Raw genomic sequence first — 12,440 nt, forward strand, 5'->3', positions numbered from 1 at the left:
AGATATAGAACACCAAATCTGACATAAATGAAGATAAAATAGAAGTATGTATTTAAATAAAAGAAAGAAACCCTGATAAGTAAAAAAAAAACCATTTATATTATGCTTAATTTACCACATATTTTATCACTTAGGCTATTTGTTTTTTGTTAACAGATGGAGAAAGAAAATATAAAAACACAATTTTAAAAGAAAATAATTCTAATTTGAATTATTAAGTTAAGTTATGTGGTAAATATATTATACATGTATTTATTTTAATTAGTATTATTTTGAGTTTGGGTCATTTGTGTTTCCTTTATTTTTAATTATGTCAGAGTTGGTCCTCCATATGTTTATAAACCCCACATTGTTTGTTTGCATTTAGCATCATATATATTTTATTTCTGCAGGATAATAAATTGTTTAATTATTAAACAAGGGAACTAGAGTGTTTTAACATAAGGAAACACCCAGTCTAATTCAAGGCCTCTTATGCCAAACATGCTAGTAGATTTTACCATCTGATACCATAGATACAAAATAAACAAAAGTTTTGTGGATTAAAACATGCACAGAAACAAATGTATTTAAAAAAAAAAAGGAAGTATTTTTTGTGGCCTTTAAAGATAATTTAGTGTTTTGTTTGTACAGAGATGACAGCCGTTTGCTTTTGTGAGTGTCTCACTTGGTTGCATATGTTTGAGTGCAGCTGTTGTCAGGCCACTTTGAGTTAAAAGAGGAAAGGAAAAAAAAGATGTATGTGGTGAGGAAATCCCCTGCAGTACTGCCAAAATCCAAGGGAACAAATAGTCTGCAGCAAGTCAGTCACTTTGGTTTTAATGGCACACCCAAGCTGAAATTGTTCCATTTGATGATAATTGCAAGAGATTATGAGATAACTTCAATAGCACTATCAATATATCAATATATGCATTGTTGTTGAATTTCCCTTTTAATTGCAGGGGAAGTTTTTGGTTTTAGCTTTTTTATCTGCCCTGTTCTGTGGCGATGCTTGTGCTTAAAGCGGTTTAATGTTATCAAAGCGTTTATGTCCTCAGGGAAAGTTATGGGTGGTGCATTAGCTTTTTACATGTTTATTCTGCAGCTTTGATAAACTGATGGGATCATTATGACGGTCATGCAGTGGAGACCATGTGCTTCACTGCATGCATGCCCAATATTTTTGTACATGAAAGCATCATCTGGTCAGTCATATATTTAAAAGGCTGAAGAATAAAATGGATCTGTGTGTGAGGATGTTGTGCATGTTTCAGGTTTCTCCACCATGCATTCATGATTGCACCAAAAGAGGAGAGTTGAAGGAGGAGGGTGCAACCTACTGTTTCAACAAATAGAAATTAAACTTTCAAACTTTTCTTTGCATGTGTTTGCATTATTCGGTGAAAAGGGAGGCTGCTCATTTGGACACACACCAGGTTGTGTTAAGGCTGAGCCTGCAGTGTCAGGCCATTTTACTGGGTTACGGGAATTCCCCAAGTCTCAGTGAGATTGCTTCCCCCCCATTCACCAGTTTTCACCAGAAGCTGAATGTGTGGGTGAGTTCTTATCTGTTTTTAAACATTTCAGATGCAGAATATTGTAGATTTGCTACTATTGCTCGCACCATGTGATCTGTTTTCCCATGGTTGAGGTGGTTAAAGCCATTTTGTGTTTGTCACTAAATGAACTGTGCAGAAAAACAGCTACGAGAAGCATTTGTCTCAGTGCTTGTGATCTTCTAAGTGTTAAATTGTGCAGTCTTTCCTGATTATATTACATTGCAATTGTTTGTGAAATTAATTTGAGTTTCTCATAATAGTTTATCCATTTTTATAATGTTATCTTTGAAGAAGAAAAAAAAACCCAGCTGTGCAATTAAAGTCATCATCATTGGATATCAATAGCTTCCAATTCCCTGATCTGTAGGCTTGAGTTAAATAATGTCTTAAAGTTTAATGATATGTTTATATGAGCCGAATAGAGTCGAAGAAAAAAATGTCATGATTTATACCCTGGATGTTTTAGATGTTGATATTTGCTGAACAAAAGATTATTTTGTGTTAAGTTTCACAATCCTAATTAAAATCAGCTGCTGTTTCCTGGAGATAGAAGAATATAATCCTTGTGCATCATTGCGCACATACTGAGTGTCGGATTGAGGCCTCAAACTGTGGGTCACTCTTTTACACCCTCCTTCGGCATACCTCCCTCTCCCCCTTGCGAAAAAGGGTTCCAAATGGCTTCAGCAGTCAAGCTGTGGTGAAAAAGCGTGCAATTTGCTGCCCTACAGGATGAAGTAAAGGTTGACACTTCCCGTATCCTCAGGCTTTTGTTTTTTTTGCATTGGAAGTCCCAGTCATCACCCTGTTTATTGTTTCAGCACATCAGAGCACCCTTAGGAGGAAATACGTTAGACTAGCAAATACTGACAAGGTGTTTGGTGGCAAGCATGGGAGAGAGGAAAAAACAACTTTAGTTTGTTCGCCACATGATTTGTCTGTTTGCTTTTTCTTATGGCTACTGAATGGCTCTCAGGGGAACAGGTTTACACAGTTAGCAGCTGCAGGCTATCATAGTGTGAGGGCTTGGGCTGGGCCATACAGACTTAAAATCTTATTACCTCATTTTGTGGTACTGTCGTGATATCAATAAAATTGATGATAAAACCAATCTTAATTAATTTCTTGAATGTTTTCTTAGGTACCTTTATAGCTGTGACTGCATGCCACAGCAACCGTAGGCCCATAATCACTAGCCTCGTGAGACCATCCTGATCTCGCGAGCTTTCAAGGTTTCACTCGCTAATCAGTCTGGAGACTCTCCATTGAAGAAAATTTGGAGCCGTTCACCAAACGAACGTCCAATCAGCGTTGGCTTTGAGGCGGGTTGAGGTGTGACGCAACGAGAAGCGCGACAGTTCAGTCTAAAGAACATGGCGGCTTCAGCCGATTAAACTAGCGTTAGCGTGGCTATCGAGCAAGTTTTATCGGAATTACAGAGTATTTCTTCACTGAAAGAAGAGCAAAACACTGCTCTGGAGGCTTTTCTCAGAGGAAAAGATGTTTTGGCTCTTCTCCCGACTGGTTTCGGCAAGAGTTTGATCTATCAATTGGCTCCTCTTCGTCGTCGCTCTGTTACGTCATATGCTTCGTTGATTGGTTTATTTGGCCCGTCTATCACCAACATAGGCCAATCAGCTAACCAGTATTTTCATCCCTTCCCAAAATTACTTCAACAGAAGGTTTCCAGATGGATACGCGGAGCAAATCCATCTGGTGGAGTCAGGTTACATAATAACAACTAATCCTCAAATTTATTATAGGCTTCTTCAGGACAGCTGCTTTTTGTACTTCTTCTTCTGTCTCCTTGAACCCCAGTGGGCCTCAGCAGATGGCCGCTCACACTGAGTCTGGTTCTGCTGGAGGTTTCCTCCAGTAAAAGGGAGTTTTTCCTCTCCACTGTCGCTCCAAGCATGCTTAGTGTGAGGGATTGCATTAGAGTAAATGAGTCAGTGCAATCAACTGGTTTTCCTTAGATAGAAAACTTTGAATCAATTTGACTGTATGATCTGGTTGAACTGTAAAGTGCCTTGAGATGACATGTGTTGTGAATTGGCGCTATATAAATAAACTGAATTGAATTGAATTATATTAAGAAGAAATAATATTCTTCCAATTTTCAAATATCACAATGGAAAATATTAAAGGAAAAGAAGAAAAATCTTAAAAGATATATATTTTTTTATTATTGCCAATTCTAATTTATTATTTAGGTGATATGCTGGTGAAGATTCTCAGTCATCCAGGTAATAGTCATTCCAAAAAAAAGACAAAAACAATCCACTGGACTTTGTTTCCAAGTCTGAGGACTTCTTCAAACTTGGAAAAAAAAGTCCAGTGGATTGTTTTTTAATTTTCTTTTATTGGGGTATATTAGGCGATAAAAGAAAAGTTTTGTCACGACGAGAAATGTATAGATAAAAAACATGATAAATGTCCACCCCTAGTTTGGGCTGTTGACAAGTCGACTAGTTAGAGGCATATTACTATTAGTTCAAATCAGGGGTCTGCAATCTGAGGCTCCAGAGCCACATGTTGCTGTTTGGACCCTCTACAATGGCTCTTTATAGTGGCTAAACTAATGTACTATAATAACAAATACCAGTTTTAGAAGCTTTTGTGTTTTTATAAAGAAAATTGGAATTGGATTTTCAATAGAAATTGCATTTAAATCACCAAAAATTAGTTTTTAATAGCTATTTTTCTTTTATTTAGCTTGGACATGATGTGTTTTATTATCACTTGTCCACATCAAATAACACCCAATAGAAGTAAACCCATTCTTTGTTTTTATGAATTGTGTTATATTTTTCCTTATTTTAAAATCTTAAATTATAAATACACAGTTGATAGTTTATATTGGCAACAGATCTCCTATGGCAGATATTTAATAATAGGTTGATATTTAATAATAGGTTGAGTTTTATTAAAAAGATTTCATATTTCCCATCTCTAAATGAGTTTCAGTTAGCTGGAATCATGTAAATGGTTCTTTGGATATGAAAGGTTGGCTTAAATCAGTATGATAGAGATTTAAGGAGGCAGAAACACAATTCAATTTAGTTTATATCTATAGCGCCAATTCACAACACATCATCTCACGGCACTTTACAGTTCACCAGATCATACAGTCAAATTGATCCAAAGGTTTCAATCTAAGGAAAACCAGTTGATCGCATCGACTCGTTGACTCGAATGCAATGCTTCACATATTTTAGTCTTTCTGTAGAACATTGTTTCCCAACCGGGGGGGGTACTCGTGTCTTAGTGGTCTGCGAGTGCATTGCAAGGGGTACATGAAAATATTTAATTTCTTAGGTTGTAAAATAAAGTAGTGCTGGGATTTGTTTTGCATTGTGAGGAGCCTACTGAAAAATTAAACAAGCTTTTATCAAACAATTTTCTTATCTGTTTGAGTTCACCTTCAGCTTTGACACATCCAAACCAAGCAGAGGAACAGACTGGATGTAGAGAACAGCCTGGGATCAGCAGTTTTCACACTGAGCTCATCTTTGATAAGTTTAAAAGTGATTATAAGGGAGTTACTCAGAGGAGCTCCAGTTTTATAAATACAGTTTTATAATATTAGTTTATTTTGTATTTATTTCAATTCCTTACTAACTTCCAGGCAACGTATTTATGTTGTTTTCTTTTTTATTTGAGATGGAAAGAATAAAATGATAAGAGTTAAATGCTCAAATTAAAAGATTAAGTAATATTGTTTTTATTTTATAATCAGTTATTGTACATTTGGACAATCATCAATACTGCTGACTGAGAAGGGTACAATAAATTTGGCAAAAGAAGGGTACAATAAATTTGGCAAAAATGGTTGGGAAACACTGCTGTAGAGAGTAGGTAAGTTTTTATAAACCTTGCCAAAATCCACACACCTCTGGAACATGTTTTGACCGTTTCAACATTTTGGTACAAGATACCATAGTTAAACTTCAAAACAAATTTGGGCTAACACAGAAGAAAAATTATCCAAGTTTTTTTTTTTTTTTTTACAGGAAAATATTCCAATGTTTTATTCAGCAGCAAATATCTCAAAATCTTGTCACAGTTTTAATACAATGTCCCAACATCTCACTGCACGGTTTTCAATCCGCCATCTGAAAGCTGAAAGAGTGCATTCCAGCTGCAAAGCTAACTTGACATGGTCGTCCACCTAAATTGGTAGGTCATTCGGACAAAGAGAGCATTTTAAAGGAGAATGTCAACTAGGGGGTTGATGTTGCTTGAGGACCCAAATGAAGAGATGAGTGAAGCAGAAATTAGTTCTTGTAGGTTCAATGAAAAGCCAAGGCAGACATCCAAAAATTTAAAATACAAAGAACCTAAAAACATCAGGGAAAACCCACTTGGGGAGTCAAAGACAAGGAAGCATCTAACAACAAAAACAAGAAATCAAACAGTGATCGAACATGAGGTGTATAAATAGGAGACAAACAAAGACCAGGCTAATCAGCAGATTGGGAGCAGGTGTGGACAGGGGAGTCTAGAAGGGAGCCAGGGGAAACGAGACTGACACAAGAGAGCAACAGAGGGCAAACAAGAAATACCTAAGAACTCAAATACAATCAAAAATAACTAGAATAACACAAAATGGAAATGAAACCAATAAACTAGGAAACACAGAAAGACATGAATCAATGTATAACTGAAAACTCAAAAAGAACCAAAAAGTTCCGTCATGAAAGAGAAGCCTGAGCCAAGAGGCTAATGGGAACTCTGGAGGAGCAGAAGAGATCCATGGCTCAGGTGGAGAAGACAAGGTTGTCCATCGTGGAAGGAATAAAGCTATCTTTAAAGTCGTAGGGAAGCATTTCCGAATTCTCCTGAGTGGTGCCCGACTTTATACGATTAAATAAAGTAAATCTGATTGGTCGGGATTGTTGGGGTGGACGGTTTGCAAGCAAGTTTTGTTGTGGCCTGTTTGTCGGAAGCATCTTGCTAACCAGTTAGCAACTTAGTGCTAGCAGGTTCCCAATGGGAAATTCCATTGGGACCAAGTAGCACTAAATTGGTGGCTTAGACACGACGCTGTCAAGGAACGCTATGGACAGCGGAAACATGCAAAAGAGGAGGAGAGTTTAGTGTCGGAGGTCATGGATGAGTCTCCTCCGTCATACATTTTTTATTTAGAGGAGGAAAGCGGGGACGAAGATGTTGTGGAAGAGGACGCCAGGGCGGCAGAAGCTTGGTTTGGTGTAGAAGGCTTTCAGCCGTACATGTTTGAGCCCTTGCCTCGCAACGCTGCCAGTTCTGTTAGCTCTACGCCTGCCGAAGACACAGACGTCCATCCCCGTGAACACTGGGACGGAACTCAATGGGAAAGGAAATTATTCTTATTTCAACGATTGCGTATTTTAGCTGCGACATATGAATCAAGATGCTATGACTGAAAAAATTTGATTGACAGATGAGCATTGATATATGATTGGCCGAATGTAGGTGTACAAGCTGACGTATAACTAACTGGCCTGCATAAGATAATGGACAAAAAAAGACAGATTTTAAGAAAGGATTTTTTTTTTAAATATACGTTTTCTACATTTTAGTATAGCCTGATAAAGAGTACATTTATATACATCTTTAAGCCAGAATGATTTGACATTTAAATTTGATTTCCCTATAACTTTAAAAGCAAATCAAAGAGGTCCCATACAGCAAACAATATGGTAAAATGAAACCAAAATAAAACTTTTTCCCTCAACCTAATCTAACTAAACGTGACATAATTAGCAAAGAATTGGCATAAAATATAATTCAATAGATCAGCAGATCTAATTAATTTTTCATTTCAAAAATATGTGCTTCTTTGCGTTTGTCTAATTCAATCTTAATATAGTTCATTTAAGTTTACTGATGTAACATTACAAAACAGGGAAACGTTAAATGTGTGTCAAAGCGTTTTTTTAGCTCTCTGTTTATTATTAGCTTCTTTTAAAGGACAGCAGTTCTCATGGGAGCTATTTGTAAACTGCTGTTTGCTCTGTGGTCATTTGAAGTTCATATGAACTGAGCAACTCAGTTGTGGCCTACGGGAAGTACTAATTGTGGTTTTCATTTAAGTTTTATTTGCTGTTTATCAGAAAATCATTTTTAAATGTTGCAAAAGTAGGCCTATAGGAAGGCAGGGTGTTTTCTCTCGAGACAAGGCTTTACACCCAATAAGACCACCAAGGCAGAAGTTCTAACGCCTTAATATAGCAAATGTCAGCGAGAACTCTATACGCCAGGAGAAAAGAGGAAACCTTAGCGTTCCTCTTGCGTGGTTTGGTCTGACCGTGTGAAGTAATTTCTGTATTACGGTGTACTTCGGATTTCCATTTAACTGAAGGTCTGTGCATCACGCAGAGGAGGAGATGTGATCAAACATTGCTGGTTTCTTAATTCCCACAAGATGTCACTATTGCTTTGAAGGATTTTTTTTTTTATTATTACTATTTCTTTACATTTTTTAAGGATTTTAAACACAATTATTTAGAATAACTTTTATAACATTAGATTATATATAAGGAATTATCAATTAAAACGATAACACATTCAATAAATAGCAATCCCCTTTTTTGAGACTTGGCAGGAAATAATTAAACCGCTCACTGTTTAGTTTTATGGCTAGTTTTATTACCTTTCATATAAACATAAAGTCAAGGTTTATTAATGTTAGTCATTTAATTCATATATTATAAGGGTCAATTATACACACAGTGATGTTTTAAAGCTACAGTGTGTAATAATTACAGGGATATACAGTCAGAAATGTAATATATTATACATAACTTTATTATTTATCATCATCTACGAGCTCAGCCTCTTAACCTTAATATTTGCGTTGCCTTAGAATTCGTTATTTATAATTACATAGGAGCGGGTCTCGCAGCCATGGAGGCAGACATCTTTGCGCTACGGCAGCGCAGAGCCAACAAACTAGCGATTGCGAGATTGCGAGCCCATTACGCTCGAAAGTAACTACGGCAAGTTGAGAGAGATGAACTGAGACGGTACTGAACACACAGACTAATGAAATACTAGCTGTAAAATGATCTATGTAAACAAACCTCATCACTTGAGAAGGTAGGTGATGCGGACATCTTGGAAGACATTTTGTCCCGTAACGCTCGCCGTACTGTTGGGGGGAGAGAAGCGGTGGGGGGGATGTTCATGTTGCTGCGGTCTGCAGTCTGGACGCTAGATGTCGCTGAAAATTACACACTGTAACTTTAAGGACTTTATTTCTATAAATTGGAACTTTTTGTTTAGAGATGATAAAAATACAACCTTAACTTAAAAGTTAGGAAAGTAAAACATTGGACAACATTGGGGTGTTGTCAACAAGAAAGTCAAATATCAGCAAGAAAGTTGGGGCTCAAAGCAGATGGCAGGCAAGGGGCCCCTCAGATAAAAAGGAAACAAACAAAACAACATATTTATTAACCTGCGTGAAAAACAGACCCGCCATATATTTTGGAGAAGTGTCCAGCAGACCACGCTTCTGGGACGCATTGAGGAAGCTGCTATTAATCGCAGCAGGGATGGTTGGCGGACGCTCTGCGGACAATCGGCGGAAGCTCGGCGGCGTTGGGTGCTTTCAGTAGAACCTTGGGGTCACACAGACATTTTAACTGAACATACACTATATTGCCAAAAGTATTTGCTCACCTGCCTTGACTCACATATGAGCTTAAGTGACATCCCGTTCCTAATCCATAGGGTTCAATATGACGTCGGTCCACCCTTTGCAGCTAGAACAGCTTCAACTCTTCTGGGAAGGCTGTCCACAAGGTTTAGGAGTGTGTTTATGGGAATTTTTGACCATTCTTCCAGAAGCGCATTTGTGAGGTCGCACACTGATGTTGGACGAGAAGGCCTGGCTCTCAGTCTCCGCTCTAATTCATCCCAAAGGTGTTCTATCGGGTTGAGGTCAGGACTCTGTGCAGGCCAGTCAAGTTCATCCACACCAGACTCTGTCATCCATGTCTTTATGGACCTTGCTTTGTGCACTGGTGCACAGTCATGTTGGAAGAGGAAGGGGCCAGCTCCAAACTGTTCCCACAAAGTTGGGAGCATGGAATTGTCCAAAATGTCTTGGTATGCTGAAGCATTCAGAGTTCCTTTCACTGGAACTAAGGGGCCAAGCCCAGCTCCTGAAAAACAACCCCACACCATAATCCCCCCTCCACCAAACTTTACACTTGGCACAATGCAGTCAGACAAGTACCGTTCTCCTGGCAACCGCCAAACCCAGACCCGTCCATCAGATTGCCAGATGGAGAAGCGCGATTCGTCACTCCAGAGAACGCGTCTCCACTGCTCTAGAGTCCAGTGGCGGCGTGCTTTACACCACCGCATCCGACGCTTTGCATTGCACTTGGTGATGTATGGCTTGGATGCAGCTGCTCGACCATGGAAACCCATTCCATGAAGCTCTCTGCGCACTGTTCTTGAGCTAATCTGAAGGCCACATGAAGTTTGGAGGTCTGTAGTGATTGACTCTGCAGAAAGTTGGCGACCTCTTCGCACTATGCGCGTCAGCATCCGCTGACCCCGCTCCGTCAGTTTACGTGGCCTACCACTTCGTGGCTGAGTTGCTGTCGTTCCCAAACACTTCCATTTTCTTATAATACAGCTGACAGTTGACTGTGGAATATTTAGGAGCGAGGAAATTTCACGACTGGATTTGTTGCACAGGTGGCATCCTATCACAGTTCCACGCTGGAATTCACTGAGCTCCTGAGAGCGACCCACTCTTTCACAAATGTTTGTAAAAACAGTCTGCATGCCTAGGTGCTTGAATTTATACACCTGTGGCCATGGAAGTGATTGGAACACCTGATTCCAATAATTTGGATGGGTGAGCAAATACTTTTGGCAATATAGTGTATATGCACCATTGGTTTTACCTTTGGTCCATCTCTTCCTGTTTCTTTTCTACCTTCGTATTTTCTCCCTTTTGTCCATAAAATCTTAATTTGGGATTCTTAGCAAGTCTTGCAATAGGGAGAATTATAACCACTGATGTGAAATAACCAAGTAACCCCCAAAGCCGGAAAATTTCCTGGAAATTCAAAACGAGAAAAACAAACAAGAAAAAAACACATATATATATATATATATATATATATATATATATATATATATATATATATATATATATATATATATATATATATATTATCTTGTGTGGTTTGGATAGGGCGACAGTGGCATTGGATGTGGGAGGTTTTTTTTTTAGTGTCCTGTCTGGTAATGTGGTGATAAGAATAGTTGTCTTGATGCCAAAAAGAGCCCAACAGATTTTACTTTCACCAGTGGAGCAGTATGGCAATTGCCACATTGTACCACTTGTTTCATGCATATAAATTGCTTTATTATAATTATGCAGGGAGTTTTACAGATTATATGGACACTGCAATGTAAATAGAACAGAGGAGGAAAAACAGAAGAAAAAAAAAGAAAAGATGAAAGAAAGAAGAGATAGAAAGCAGACAATGGCAAAACATTTTCAGTCTGCTTCATCACCTGCAACAAGATGAAAAAAGAACAGCACAACTGAAAGATATGGTACAAGACATACAATAAAGCAACACCTTGAAACTATCGCTGAAGTAATATTATTAAGTCTGACATGTACTCTGTGTTACCTGAAGATATGAATGTGGGCTTTCTGTATGGAAGTGAGTCCTGAGTACCTGGAACCAAGCTTGGTTCCGGGGGCAGACACTTCACCTGCATTGTGTACTAATGGTGGTCAGAGAGCCCGGTCTGTCAGTGACCCCCATAGCAGCTGTGGCTACAATGTAGCTTGCCACCATCAGTGTGTGAGTGTGTGTGAATGGGTGAATGACTGAATGTAGTGTAAAGCGCTTTAGTCAAGTCTCCTGACTTGAAAAAGCGCTATATAAGTACAGGCCATTTACCATGTTTTGATAACAGTACTGATGGTAGAAATGGCTTTCTTCTTTTTTTATATATTTTTTTACAATAAAACTATTATAGATCTGTACAGAAAAATAACCCATGTTTCTGTAGGGGAGTACCTGAACGTATTTTTTCCTACTTAGTGCACTGCACAGCAACTGTTTATCTATAATTATTTCAACTTCTCTTCTTGCTATTTAAATAGAATTTTACTTGCTTATGTTTAGCATAAAAACATAGTCTTTAGAAGGAATCTGACAATAACAAAGTCAAATAAAGCAAGAAGCATTGCCATTTAATTCCGTAAGAGTGACATTTTATATATGTTTGTATTTCTGGAGCATGTAACTAAAGTAATTTCCCTCTGGGATTATTTAAGTATGTCTGATTCTGATTGCCTGAATTCTATAAATTAAAAATGTAACCTCTAATAAAAGGTCTGGTCTACTAATAGAATGATTATCTAATATTGCATATACTGATGAACTTGAATCATATTGCTTTTTCCTTTACGCAACGGGTTAAAGAGCAGTAAGTCCTCCTGTTATGTCAATCTAGGTCTCATAATTCACAGGAAATAAGTGATGCAACAACAGAAACCCCCCATCAGCCCCTCTCTATTTATCAATGAAGAATACAGCAATTCAACGAAAACGGTCGGGTTTGTCCCTGTTATAAAAGGAGTTACTTTCTGATGTAAAAAAAAGGGAATTGTTTAAGTTGCAATCATTTACTTTCCAGAAAAAAATCTTGATTTATTTTTGGTATTAATTGTATTTGCTCTCTGTTATGCCATTTTTAAACGAGTGTGCTCTATTTTAGTATATATCTTGTAGGTAAGGTAGAGTTTTCTGAAAAAAAAAAAAAAAATTAAAAATAAAAATAACTGACTAAATATGGAATCATAAACTGCCTTTTTATTTTTTTATTTCTGTGTTTACACCACGGTCTGCCAGGCCGCTTCAGAGGAGA

This window comes from Cyprinodon tularosa, unplaced genomic scaffold, assembly GCF_016077235.1.
Source record: "Cyprinodon tularosa strain WSP-4 unplaced genomic scaffold, ASM1607723v1 ctg20, whole genome shotgun sequence".
Lineage (NCBI taxonomy): Eukaryota > Metazoa > Chordata > Actinopteri > Cyprinodontiformes > Cyprinodontidae > Cyprinodon > Cyprinodon tularosa.